Source organism: Muscardinus avellanarius (genome assembly GCF_963383645.1).
Source record: "Muscardinus avellanarius genome assembly, chromosome: 5".
NCBI classification, from domain to species: Eukaryota; Metazoa; Chordata; class Mammalia; order Rodentia; family Gliridae; genus Muscardinus; species Muscardinus avellanarius.
This window is the reverse complement of record NC_137790.1, coordinates 121,868,123-121,882,562: the sequence shown is the minus strand read 5'-3', so window position 1 is coordinate 121,882,562 and position 14,440 is coordinate 121,868,123.

Sequence of the window (14,440 nt, the reverse complement as noted above, 5' to 3'; positions counted from 1 at the left end):
CCTTAAATGACACCCAGCTAGATCTCACAGGCACTAGACTTATGTAAAATATGTTGATACACACGAACAAAGTTTATTTTGGCTATAATGTGTGAACTGATGATGGTTGACTCTCAACAGTTACATTTTATCTCACAAAGGTGTATCTATTCAAGTTATCTTTTGCGTTGCTTGTTCCCATTGGTGTAGCTATTTAAACTGGGATACATGGGACTAAACAATCTGTATCCCAATTCTCTAGCAGGCCTCCCAAGGTTTCTTTTTTTTTTCTCTCTCTTTTTTTTTTCTTCTAATTTACAAGAAAGAGGAAAAGCTCTTCTAACTGAACTTTGGTATGCTGATGAGCTTTGTAACTATTTGTTCTCCATGAAAACAAAATTATTTATATTTGCCATATTTTTTCTAGTGTATTAAGTTATTTTAAACAAAAGAAGATGCTGTTATCTCATGGTGTGTTGTCAGTACAAAATGTTCCGGCTCCTCCTCTGTCAAACCTTTTTAATAAGTGCCAAGTTATTAATCGAAGACACTTTGCGATCAATTGAATGAAAATAGTATTGTTTCATTTGATGGGGTTCGCGTTATCTTTGTTCCTGTTACTATTAAAATATCCAGGATAGTCTTTCCTTCTTCCTTTTTGATGAAATGTGTGTCTATCTTTCGAATATACCAACTTGGGAGAGTGCTTGCCTCTGCTCCTACTTGAGCAGTCGAGGAGCAAAGGGGGGTGGTGCGGCGGCTCCTCCTGACTCCCCCCACCCAGCGATAAGGACCTAGCATAGAAACCGGGTGATGCAAGGTTAATAAAGGCATAGATGAAGTACAATAACAACAACAACAACAACAAAGGAATAATCCCTTTCTCCTAAGATGCTTTTTTCTTGTCCTTCGTGTCCATATACTTTCGACCTGAAGTTTCTTTGAGGACGTTGGGAAGGACTGAGGGCTCCCTCGAAATCCACGTGGGTTTGGTATACGTAGCAAAACCAGAGGGTCCCAAGTAGCATCCCCCCAGGCAGGCGTTGGCTTGGGAGCCGGGGGAGATGCTGGGGAGGGGGTGTCGATCCAGTTCGGCTTGCTGGCCTCCCACGTGCGTTTAGCGCTTTCAGCGCGGCTTTTTAGTTGATTCAGTTCAGCAGGCGGAGGCCAGGACACTGTTCTCCGCAAAGCAGCGTCTTCCGCTGTCCGCGCCGCGGCGGAGCTCGCTCTGCCCATCTCTGGGCCGCCTGGGAAGAAATCCGCAGGCGAAGCTCCGAAGTGCTGCGGGCTAGGGCTGGTAACGACCTGGGGACCCAGCCCTGGCCGGGCCTGAGCTGGAGCCGGGTTCTCGGAAGGGGCGACCTCGGCAAGACTGGGGGTCCCGAGCGCGCCGCGTGGGAGCCCCGCGCGCGGCGTCGTCCCCGCACCGCTGCCCCCCGGGGCCGCGGGGCCAGCCCCAGGCCGCGCCCCCAGCTCCAGCCCCCCATGGCGCCCGGCTCCGCGCTCTGCGCTCCCCGCTTCCAGTTTGACCAACTCGCCTATAATAAACACCTGCCTGGGGGCTGGCGCGCCCCGGGGTGTCCGCGCACCTCCGCCCGGTGGCCGGGGAGGGGGTTCTATTGCTCCCGGAGGGACCTTCCAACCCGCAGGCGCCAGGCAGACCCCAGCCCGGGTGGGGTGCTGACCCTCCCCCGACCCCGGAGAGAGGCGGGGGTCTCGGGAGAGGACTTGGGGAGGGGGGAGGCGGTTTCGACAGAGCCCAGCCAGCTCCTGCAGCTGGAGGTGGGGGGGGGGCGAGGTCAAAGGTGGCCGAGCGTGCGGGCGCAGCTGGCCAGATGCCGGTGCCCATCACGCGGCGAGGGCCTGGAGCCTTCGGGCCGCGGGAACCAGGACCCGGCTCGTGAGCGAGGGGAGGGAGGAGGTTGCCAGGACCCGACTCGAGGTCCAGGGCTCGCACCGCCTGTGGGATCTGCGCTCTGGGCACCCCGGGACTCCCCGGCCTCCTGCACTTCCTCTTGGTGGGGGCTCACAGAGCAGGGGCCGCGTTCCCTTGTCCTTTAGGGGCCAGGTCCTTCGCGTGCAGGTTCCCACGCACGCTCCGGCACCGCCGACCTTCCTAGATAGCTGCGGCCCAAATTCTCCCGCAGGCATCTGTCTGGGTGAAGCCAGGGCCAAACTCAGACCTCCCGGAACCGTCCAGATGTGGGGGTGGGGGGCTCAGGAACTTCAGACGAGGCCCAACATTCGTATTGTTTAGGTAAAAACTCAATAATTAGTCAAGAACCTTCGCCCATCCCACCTCCGCGTCCAATCTCTAAGCCTTGAAACCCCTTCCGGGGTTACCAAATTCATGCTTGGGGATAATTGAGTTAAAAGAGATAACGCAAGGCATGACTGGTGTTAAGGACTCTATGATTTGAGAGTGCCAGGAAGATCCGAGGCCTCTGCTTGGAGTTGGACCAATATACATCTATTTTGAGTTTCCCGCAGATTTATGATTTTTTAGATTCTCAGATGGTAATGCTTTAGTATAATGCAATGCTCAAATTTCGGAACTATTTTGATTTCTGAAAAATGCCTTCTTGGCTTCGATAGCATGGGATCCTGTTTTTTTCTTCACAAATCAGTTTACATCATAAATTGCAAACATTTGCAATAAGATCTCCAGATTATTTATTTTACATAACCTCAAGCACTTGACTAAGTTAAACACCAGTACAGAAAGTCTGTGAAATCAGTTTAATGTGTGTCAGGGAATTAAAGGATCACTCCTTTTCATCACATAAACAAAGCAGTTAAGATTGTTTTGATTGTCAATCTTCCAGTTTTTAAACAGCCTTACAATTGTCTATTAATTTTAGAGTCGTTCTGTGCAAAAATAATTACCAAAGTTATATTCTGCTTTAATTAAATGTTTCTGGGCAGAAGAAAATGGTATTCTACACGGGGAAGTGGATGATTGTTTTTAATATTGTATTATTTTAGTTCGAACATAAATAAAAGTCTGCAAATTGCAATGGGAGAGAAAAGGCCTGAAATGGCCTCTTAATGTGCCATTAGAAGAGTTAGTCAAAACACATTAAAGCAACATCACAAAACCAGAAATAATAAATATGTCATTCTAATGAGAGTGTTAACTTATGGATAATTTATTCAAGGTAGTTTTAACAGTTCACGTGGAATGTCTTATTATGATCTGTCTGACTACTGTGATGCTTGTTCTTCAAAACCTAATTTATATAGGCCTGGGATATACATAATTCATAACTCCTGTTGATATATGTATACACACCCTGAATTTTAAATCTTTACAATATGTTTGGATGTTTACTGGCATGCTTGCAAGATAACTGAAATAAAAACATAAAAAGTGCTAAACATTATATTGAAAGCAAGCGCCTGCCCTGTGCCTGAAGAAAAAGTAGTTGAATATGGAAAATTAAAAAAGATCAGATAATTTTCAAGCTTAAGTGTAGAGTGAAAACTGCAATTTTTTTAGACAAGGAACATTCTCATATAAAATATATGAAAATCCTCAAGAAAGACTTACTCCTAGTGCCTAGGCAGTCTTTCAGGTCTTTAATTCATCAAACAAAGAAATTTTCAAATCTTGAGGTATTTTGTTTTGGGTATTGTATACATCAGTCAAGGTAACCCTTGCATATGCCTTCAGCGCAGGAAAATTTAGTATAGTACTTACATGGAGTTTTGTTGGCATGAGGCAAGGTTTTAGAATATAATCAAATAAATCACATACAGAGGAGTAAGCACACATTCTTTTTCTTGCTGAACACACTGCTCACGGGTTCTGAGCAGGGATCCTGGTAGACTCTTATTCAAGAAGAATACTTTTTGCTTTCAGGCATATACTCTGGATGCAAATGTCTCTGCTGCCATTGACCAGCCCTGTGATTCGGATGAGTTGGTTTTCCCTACCTCAGGCTCCTTATCTGTACATGAGTATTAAAATAGTATCTGTCCCATGGAGTCCTTAGGAGGAGCCGGTACTTGTAATGCCCTTAGAACAGTGCCCTGCATGTGCACTAAGCGTTTATAAAGAGGCCAATAAGCATTGATCTTTGTAACAAAAACTTTAGAAGAAAATAAAGTAGTGCCAGGTGAGAAGTGAATTTTCTCTCTATGGGCAAGAGGAAACCATTGCCTCCTAGTTTGGGATTCTAGCTAACTGTTTAGCCTCTGTGACCTGCATCTGGAAGACATGGCAAATGTCACAATATAGTTAGGACACTTACCTACATGAATGATAGGCAGTATCACTACTCTGCCATGAACAGCTAAGAGAGAGGGGGGGTGGGATGGGTCATGGCCCTTGTCCTCAAGGGGCTTACTATCTAGAGGGATAGAGGGAGACAATTCACATATATGTATCTTATAGTGCCAGGAAGCATGTGCTAAATTCACTTGCTTAAAGGTATGCAGACACAACCTGTGCATCTAAATGGCTATACCACATCTGTGGGGTCCATTGTCCCATGGTTGGAAACTGAACCTTCCTTGGAAATGAGTTCCCTTATGAGGGAATGGAGGAGCGACACCCAGAGGTTAAGAAGCACACTCTGTTAGAAGTAAATGTATACCATATGTTGTTGTGGTTTGTGTTCCATAGGACCATCTGCAAGTCCCCTGGCTGCCCAAGTTTGTACAGCATTAGCAGCAAAATGCCAAAAGATGTAAAGGCTGCTGAGTAAGGATCTTTAACAGCAGTTTGAAAACACTGAAATACAAAGCAAGAAGTGTTTAATTACTACTGTAAGGACCTGTGAGTTGAACAATTGAGTCCTAATTATAGACTAAATTAAGGACTTCTCAGTGCCTACATTTAGGTATACTAGTAGTACCATGTATCCTAGCAATATATGTGTATAATATGTGTGGAAAGCTCAAAACACACTCTACATGTCTGCATCTGGGAGTCAGTGCGTCATGATAGTATATGGCTAATCTTTAGAGGTAGATATTCCTGAGTTCAAATCTCAACTGTACCTTTCAGATGTAAAGTTTTAGGTCATTTTTCTCCTTCCCAGAACCTATGTCTTCTAAGTTTACTATAACATACACTTTACAGGCTATTAAGAGGATCAAATAGAAATAATATATATTAAGTAAACACAATAGGTTTCAACATATTCAATCTCTACTTCCATTATTTACCTCTGAAGTTATTGTCATGCAGGAAGGATTTTCAATTTACCTGTCTGTGAATAGAAACCATTTTAGAAAATTTGGGGATATAGTGTGCATCTTCATTTCATTTCCCTAACTAGCCCTTTATATGTTGCATTCTCTGGAGTTTGGAATAAAGCTTTCTTTTGATTTTATAAGATTTTTTTTTGGAATTTTTGAGTGACTATAATTTTTTTTTTCAATACTGGGGATGGAACCTAGGGGCATTTTATCTTTGAGCTACACCCCCAGCCCTAATTTTTATTATTTATTTTGAAACAAGGTCTTGCTGAGTTGCAAAGGGCCTCACTAGGTAGCTGAAGCTATCTGCGAGCCGTGATCCTCCTGTCTCAGCCTCCCAAATGCTGGGATTACAAGTGTGTGCCACCATGCCTGGTTCTAAGTTGATTTTGTAACTGGCTACTTTGCTGAATTTGTGTATCAGCTCTAGAAGTGTTCTGGTTGGGTTTTTATGAGGTGGGTGGGTCTTTTAAGTATAGAATTATGTCATCTATGAACAAAGATCATTTCATGTCTTCTTTCTTTATTTGTATCACTTTAATTTCCTTATCTTGCTAAATTGCTCTAAGACTTTTATCATGACTATCATTTTTATCTAAACCCTTTCTTTCTCTCTTTCTTTCTCTCTCTTTCTTTCTTTCTTTCTTCCTTTCTTTTTTCTTTCTTCTTTCTTTCTTTCTGCAGTACTGAGAATTTAACCCAAGGGCATTCTATGTCCAAGCTATACTGATGGTCTTATTTTTTTTTTTTTTAATTTGGAAACAGTGTCTCCTTAAGTTGCTGATAGCCTCATTCAGTTGCAGACTGGTTTGAACCTGCAATTCTACTGTCTCAGCTTCCCAAGTACTGGGATTACAGGTGTGCACAAAGCTTCAAGGATTTTTGGGGGTAGGGTGCTGCGATTGAACCCAGGGGCATTCTACCTTCAAGCTATACCCAAGTCCTATCTTACTTTTTATTTGGAAACAAGGGATCATTAAGTTGCTGACAGACTCACTGAGTTGCAGAAGCTGGCCTTGAACCTATAGTCCTCTTGTCTCAGCCGCCCAAGTACTGAGATTACATGTGTGTACCACCATGCCAAGCAAAGATTTTCTTGATAAGGTATTGCCTAGAGTCTCTGACCTTCAGACTTCTGTATTTGGAATGTCAGGCTACACATTGAGTCTTGGCATCACCTCGACAGTTATATTAGATTGATTTTTTTTTTCTGTCACAAATTTGTTGGATACATTTTATATGCTTCCATGGAAAAGAAGAAAAAAAATCATTTCAAGAAGTCAATCTATCCAGATTTTCAGTACTTGTGCTGTATTGTTTTGTATCATGTTTACTGGCATTACTGGTTTAAAATGTGATGATCTGTTTTGTGTTCAATATATTTGAATATATGCTGAAATTCTCACTTGTCAGCGATTGTGTTTCTTTTTTAGGCTTAAATAATTTCCATTAAAACTTACTTTTTTGCCTACTGTGGTAGCATACTCCTGTAATCCTAGTACTTGGGAGGCTGAGACAGGAGAATCACAGCTTCAAGGCCAGCCCCAAAAGTGTAGCCAAACTCTCAAGAGACCCTATTTCAAAACAAAAAATAAAAAGGGCAGGGGTGTAGCTCCGAGGTAGAACATTCCTAGGTTCAATCCCCAGTACCAAAAAAAAAAAAACAAAAAACAAAAAACAAAAAACAAAAAACCCAATTTATTTTTGCAGGGCACGGTGGTGCATGTGTGTAATCCCAGTACTTGAAGGCTGAGACAGGAGGATCGAAGTTTCAGACCAGCTCAGCAATTTAGTGAGGCCCTCAGGAACCAAGTGAGACCTTGTTTCAAAACAAAAAGTAAAAAGGGCTAGGGATAGCCGGGCGTGGTGGCACAAGCTTGTAATCCCCGCGCTTGGGAGGCAGAGACAGGAGGATCGCGCAGGTTCGAAGCCAGCCGCGCGCGCTGGTTTAGGAGACCCTGTTTCCAAAATGAAAATGTAAAAAATAGGTCTGGGAGTGTAGCCCGGAGGTAGAAGGGCTTCCAGGAACCCCAGTACCACCAAAAAAAAAAAAAAAAAAAAGGCTGGGGATATATACCTTGAAGGTAGATGTCTCTGGTTTGATTCACAGAGACAAAGATTCAAAGATTTTTGATTCACAAAAATGAATGAATGAGGCCAAGACAGGAGGATCGTGCAGGTTTGAAGCCAGCCGCACTGGTTTAAGAGACCCTGTTTCCAAATAAAAATATAAAAATAGGTCTTGGAGTATAGCCCGGAGGTAGAAGGGTTTCCAGGAACCCCAGTACTACACACACACACACACACACACACACACACACACACACACACAGAATGAATAAATAAATAACTTAGTCTTATTTATTTATTTATTTATTTATTTTGCAGGTCTGGGGATGGAACCCAGGGGCATTTGACCTCTGAGCTACACCCCCTGCCCTATTTTTTTTTATTCTTTATTTTGAAACCGGGTCTCACTGAGTTGCAGAGGCCCTCACTAAGTAGCTGAGGCTGTCCACAAACCTCAATCCTCCGGTCTCAGTCTCCCGAATGCTGGGATTACAAGCGTGCGCCACCACGCCCGGCAATAACTTAGTCTTGCCCAGTGCTCACTGTTAAGGGCCAAGATCCTCCCCTTGGGGAGGAGGAGTTTTATTTTAGACCTCCTAAAACTTTTTTTTTTTTTTACCAGAATTTTATTTTATTTTATTTTTAATTTTTTATTGGTGCACTGTATTCATACATCATAGTGGGATACAAAGAAAACTTTTGTAGACATACATGCACACATCGCCTAGTCAGCCCCCACCCGATCCCCACCCCATTCCCTCCCCATCCCTCCTTCCCATGCTTGGCTTAGTGGTTGACATCTAGTATTAGAGCAATTTATCCAAAATTAAAAATGATAATCTCACATAACAGTTTCATTTGTCTGATACCAAGCTTTTGATAACATAAAGATAACATTTCAAAATTTCTTTTTGCTTTCTTTCTTACCAGAGAATATTTTTTTCTTTTTTTTTTTTAGGTGAAACTATCATATATTTATATACTTATTTTTCAGAAAAAATCTATCCTAATATGGAATATGGATTCTAGATACCCAAAACGATCTCGAAAAAGAACAAAGTTAGGAGATGTATATTTTCTGATTTCAAACCATATAAAGCTACAATAATTGAAACAGTGTAGTACTGTTCTAAAGGCAGATATATAAACTATTGGAGCTGAATAAGAGCCTAGAGCTAAATTCTTCCATATATTGTCAAGTTATATTTGACAAGGTTTCCACGAACATTTGGTGGAGGAAATAATAATCTTTTAACTAAATAATGTTGAAAAATTAAAATTACATGAAAACATTTCAATATTTCCTTTTGCTTTCTTTCTTACCAGAGAATATATTTTCTATTTTTTTAGGTGAAACTATCATATATTTATATATTTATTTTTCAGAAAAAAAAAATCTACCCTAATATGGAATATGGACTCTAGATACCCAAAACGATCTTGAAAAAGAACAAAGCTAGAAGATATATATTTTCTGATTTCAAACCATATCAAGCTACAATAATTGAAACAGTGTAGTACTGTTCTAAAGGCAGATATATAAACCATTGGAGTTAAATAAAAGCCTAGAGCTAAATTCTTCCATATATTGTCAAGTTATTTTTGACAAGGTTTCCACGAACATTTGGTGGTAGAAATAATAATCTTTTAACTAAATATTGTTGAAAAATAATACTTACATGGAAGAGAATAAAATTGGACCCCTACCTAATCCCATATACAAATATTAACTCAAAATAGATAAAAGACCTAAATATAAATCTTAAGACTATAAACTTTTAGAAGAAAATCTGGGTCATAAAACCTCACAACATTGAAATTGGCAGTGATTTCTTGGATATGATTTCAATGGCACAGGCAACAGAAGAGTATACAAACTCCCTAAAAAATAAAAAAAAAATTGTATATCCAAAGACAATGTAAACAGTTAAAAGTTACTAATAGAATGGGATAAAATATTTCCAAATGCTATATCTGAAGGTATATTAATATTCCAACTAGACATCCTAAAAATTAACAACAATAAAGGCAAACAATACAATTTAGAGATAGGTAAAAGACTAACATAAATAATGAATCTCCACAGATAACCAATCTTAGTTGACTGTTGGATGGAAACTCTTGTTTCTCTGGTTCTGGTGTGTGTTACCTATTTCTTCTTTGTAGTTAATCTCTTTGAGTATTTTCTCTAGCGCTGGTTTTGAAGACATAAATTCCTTCAGTTTCTGTTTGTCATGGAAGCTTCTTATTTTTCCATCTAATTTGATAGAAAGTTTTGCTGGGTAGGAAATTTTTGGCTGGAAGTTGTTTTCTTTCAGAGTTTGGAATATGTTACTCCAAGCCCTTCTGGCTCTCATGACTTGGTTTGGGAAGTCTGGAGTGATTCTAATTGGTTTGCCTCTGAATGTCACTTGGTCCTTTGTTTTTGTTGCCTTTAAGATTCTCTGCTTGGCTTCTACATTGGTCATTTTGACAATTATGTGGCGTGGGGATCCTCTTCTCCGATCCTGTCTAAAGGGAGTTCTATAAGTTTCCTGGACCTGTGTATCGACCTCTTGCTCTATGTTTGGAAAATTTTCTGCTATTACTTCCTTGAAGAGATTGTTGATCCCTTTGGTTTCACTTTCCTTTCCCTCCTCTATTCCAATTATTCTTAGGTTAGCTCTCTTAAAATGGGCCCATATTTCTTCAATGTCAGATTTCTCCTGTTGGATATTTTTTTCTAGATTAGAAACTATGCGTTCATTTTTGGAATGATCATCTTCTAAGAGCGAGATTCTGTTCTCCATGTGGTCTAATTGGTTGTTCATGCTTTGAATTGAGGCCTTTACTTCATTAATTGCATCCTTTATCTCTTTTTGGCTGTCTCTGAGTTCTTTTCGAAGCACCTCTATTATTTCTACAGTTATTTTCCTGATTTGATCTTCTAGAAATCTCTGATTTTCTGTTTTATCGGGTTCTGATGTTGTGGGGTTGTGGGCATTCATTGCTCCAGTATTATTCCTCTTTCCCATGATTTTGGAAGTTTGTGCTTTCTCTGGGTTCTTCCCTTGGGTCACTATGACTTCGCTTAAGGTGCTCTGGATCTCGAGTCTATAGTATCTCTGACCCCACTACTCCTTTACTGGGTTGTATCACAGAGTCTCCGACCCAGGGAGTCGATAGAGGCTGCTTTAGACTGTGGGGGGTGCCAGGTTGCACGTTCTCCTATGGTGTGATATCTCTGCCACCGCCCCTCCCCCACTGGGTCAAGTCCCAGGGAGTACAGTACTGGGATTTCTCCTCTGTGGCCCGCAATTTGACTCACTGTTCTTGAGTACGCAGATGTAGCTGTACTGGACTTGGTGAATTCACTGCTGTTGCTGCCGGTGGCAATATGGCGCCGCTGCTACGCCCTCTGCCGTGAGACTGGTGTATTTTTTCTTCTCTGGTTTTGAGTTCCACTCTGAGTTCCTGCAGCGTGTGCTGAGCTCAGCCACTGGGAGCTTTAGATGCTTCCTGCGCCGAAAGATCCTGCCTGGCTGTTCCGCAGCGGCTCACCTCGGCTTGCTGTAGCCGTCCGGTGAATTCGCTGCTTCCGCCGGCAATATGGCGCTGCTGCCGCGTCCTCGAGCGTGTGGCCGGTATGTCTCCTCTGTGGCTCTGAGCTCTGTTCTCAGTCTGCTTTCTCTCTGGGGCCTGGTGATTTTTTGGTTTCTCTGGTGATGGTGTTTTCTGGCTATGAAAGGCGCTGATTTTGTGGTAATGGAGATTTGTTGTTAGCGGGGCTCTTAAGCCCCGCTTTTCTCGGTCGCCATCTTCTCGGAAGTCCTAAAACTTTTTTAAATAGATCAAATTAGATGGAAATAGCCATGAAAGGAAGTTTTGGGAAGAGACGGGCAAGTCCTCTGGGGGAACTTAGGGGTTTGGGGGAAGGATGATAGTGTAATATCCCCTCTAGGATGTCCCCATCCTAACTCCTGCCACCTGCAAATATGTTAGGTTACATGACATGGAGGAATTAATATTGTAGTGGGTTGTTTTAGGTGGTCTTACTGTAACCACGAAGGCCTTAAAAGTGGAAGGAGAGCAGTAAAGAGGAGAGGGACAGGAGATGTGATTAGGAAGGATACTCAGAGATACCTGGCACTGCTGGCTTGGCAGCTGCAGGAGCCAAAGGATGCAAGTGGCCTCTAGAAGATGGAAGAGGGAGGCCAGAGCCAACCACGCTCCCAGAAAGAATAGCCATCTGGACCCGTCTGCACCCTCACTTTAGCATGAGACTTGTGTCACACTTCTGAACTACAGAAGGTAAGGTTTGTACTGTTTTACGACACAAAATTTGTGACAATGCCTTAGAGCAGCAATGGAAAATTAGCCTCTGAGTTGTTTCTGCGTTGGGTAGCATCTGGTCATTTCTTTTCTTTCTTTTCTTTTTTTTTTTTTTTTTTTTGGTGGTACTGGGGTTCCTGGAAGCCCTTCTACCTCTGGGCTACACTCCCAGATCTATTTTTACATTTTTAAAATTTGGAAACGGTCTCCTAAGCCAGCGCGCGCAGCTGGCTTCGTACCTGCACCTGCACGATCCTCCTGTCTCTGCCTCCCAAGGGCGGGGATTACAAGCGTGCGCCACCCTGCCCGGCCTTTTTTTTTTTTTTTTTTTTTTTTTAACCTGCTCATTTTTATAGGCTAAGGGGCCTTCTGAATCTGTTTGGCAGGCAGTGTCTCCCAGATCCAGGCTGGAGGTGCTTCACCATACCCTAGAGTGTTCTCTTCCCCAGCCACACAGCTTGCCAAAGGAGGTCTCCTACAAGCCTCCCTAGGATGAAGTCTATGGTGGGAAGCCACACAATTATGTACATACCTTTATGCAAAGCTAGTCAGCAATGACAGTATTGGCTTTATTCTTGTTTCCTTCTCATCATGTTCTAGCTATTATTATTTAGTATACTTCAGTATTTAATATGGAGAACAGGACGGCTAGTTCCCAGCTCTTTGTCAACACACTAGGAGGAGGCAGCCTGGGCAGCCCACTTGTCTGTCAAGCTGGTCGAGGTGGAGAGAAGGTGGTCTTGGCTCCCAGTGCCCACCAGGCCTTTGTCCTTTCCCGTCGAGGCTATTGATCTGGTTAATGGCCGGCTCCAGTTGTGCTGCTGAGGGGCTGGGTTCCTGTGTGTGACTCCTCGCTGAGTACAAATGAGGCGCCAACGAACTCAGAGGGTAATTGGTCCTTTTGTAAGTTTCCAAGATCAGAATGGAAAATTAAAATAGATAGGCCCTGACAGGAGGGGTGAGCATTCATTTTTAGAATGTTTGTTCTGTATCGGTGATGAAGCAGGGGTCTGGGCACAGGGTTGATTGTAGTTTTCATTCCATGAACCGATTGCCAGAGAGCTACCCATGGAGTCAGGGGAGGGTTAGGAATTGCTGGATTTGAGCCCTAGCACTGCGTGAGCATGTGCACATACATGCACACACACACACACACACACACACACTCACACTCACACACACACTTGAATTTCTGGAAAACAGGCAAACTTCTGGGGGCAGTGGAGCAAGATGGATTTGGCTCTGTCCCACCCCAGCCATACCCCCAAGCCCTCCCACCACCCCTATGCTTCTCATTCCATACCAAATCCAGAACAGAATGAGAGAAACAGTAAGCCAGAGAACATAAGAGGCTCTATGCTCTTTGAATGAAACATGGACTAACAGAATAACAGAATAAGGAAGGAAAGACCCAACAGCAAACAACATCCATTCCTAGGCCTCTCTCCTGTTGGCTCTTCGTGTGTGTGTGTGTGTGTGTGTGTGTGTGTGTGTGTGTGTGTTAGGAATTGAATCCAGGGGCATTCTACCTCTGAACTACAAGCATCCCTTTTTATTTGGAAACAAGGTCTTGCTAAGTTGCTGAGGGCCTTGCTGAATTGCCGAGGCCGGCCTTGAACCTGTGATGCTGGGATTACAAGTGGGCTTCGCCACACTGGCTCTTTATGACTTAGGAGAGGTGTCACTTTCTACCCGTCTCATGGGCAGCTCTTGTGCTCTCATCTCAAGCAAGTTCCTTTCTCTCTAACTTATCCACCTGCCCTCCTGCTCTTCTCAATCTAGGAGCCGGGCTGCACATCATTAATGTATTCACTCACTACACCCATCTTTACTGAGTGTCTACTATGAGCCTTGAATTCTTTCTCCCTTTCTACATTAATCTGTCAAACTATCTTTCCTTTCTCTTTTTTCCTTCTTTCCTTCCTTCCTTCCTTCCTTCCTTCCTTCTTTCCTACCTTCCTTCCTTTTTGGTATTGGGGATTGAACCCTACAGGCATTCTACCTCTGAGCTATACTTCGAACCCTATTATTTATTATTATTATTTATTATTATTATTATTATTATTATTATTATTATTATTGTGTTGTGGGAGTGCTGGGGGTCAAACCCAGGGACATTCTACTTCTGAGAGTCATTCTACCTCCAAGTTATACCAACCCTTTTTATTTTTGTATTTAATTTTTTGTTTTGAAACAGGGTCTCATTAGGTTGCTGGGAGTCTTGCTAAATTGCTGAGACTGGTCTTGAACCTATGATCCTCCTGTCTCACAGCATCCTAAGTAATGGATTTAGAGGCATGTGCCACTGCACCCAGCCAAATTTCCTTTTTTTTTTTTTTTTTTTTTTTTTGCGGGTCTGGGGATGGACCTCCGAGCTACACCCCCTGCCCAATTTTTTATTCTTTCTTTTTAAATTTATTCTTTATTTTATTTTATTCTTTATTTATTCTTTATTTTGAAACAGGGTCTCACTGAGTTGCAGAGGGCCTCACTTAGTAGCTGAGGCTGTCCAAGAACCACTGCGATCCTCCGATCTCAGCCTCCCAAATGCTGGGATTACAAGTGTGCACCACCACGCCCAACTCCAAATTTCCATTTCTATTGGTAGTACTGGGAATTGCACTCAAGGGGAATTCTACCTCTGAGTTATACTCCCAGCCTTACTTTATTTTATTTTATTTTATTTTATTTTATTTTATTTTGAAACAGGGTCTTGACAAGTTACCAAGTACTGGCCTCAAACCTGCAATCCTCCTATCTCAGCCTCCTAATTACATTCTCCTATGGATTACAGGCATGTGCTACCACACCTGGCTCCTATTCTATTTTAAAAAGACAAATAATACTCAGAAATACTTAGTTTTTCTTTTCTAAG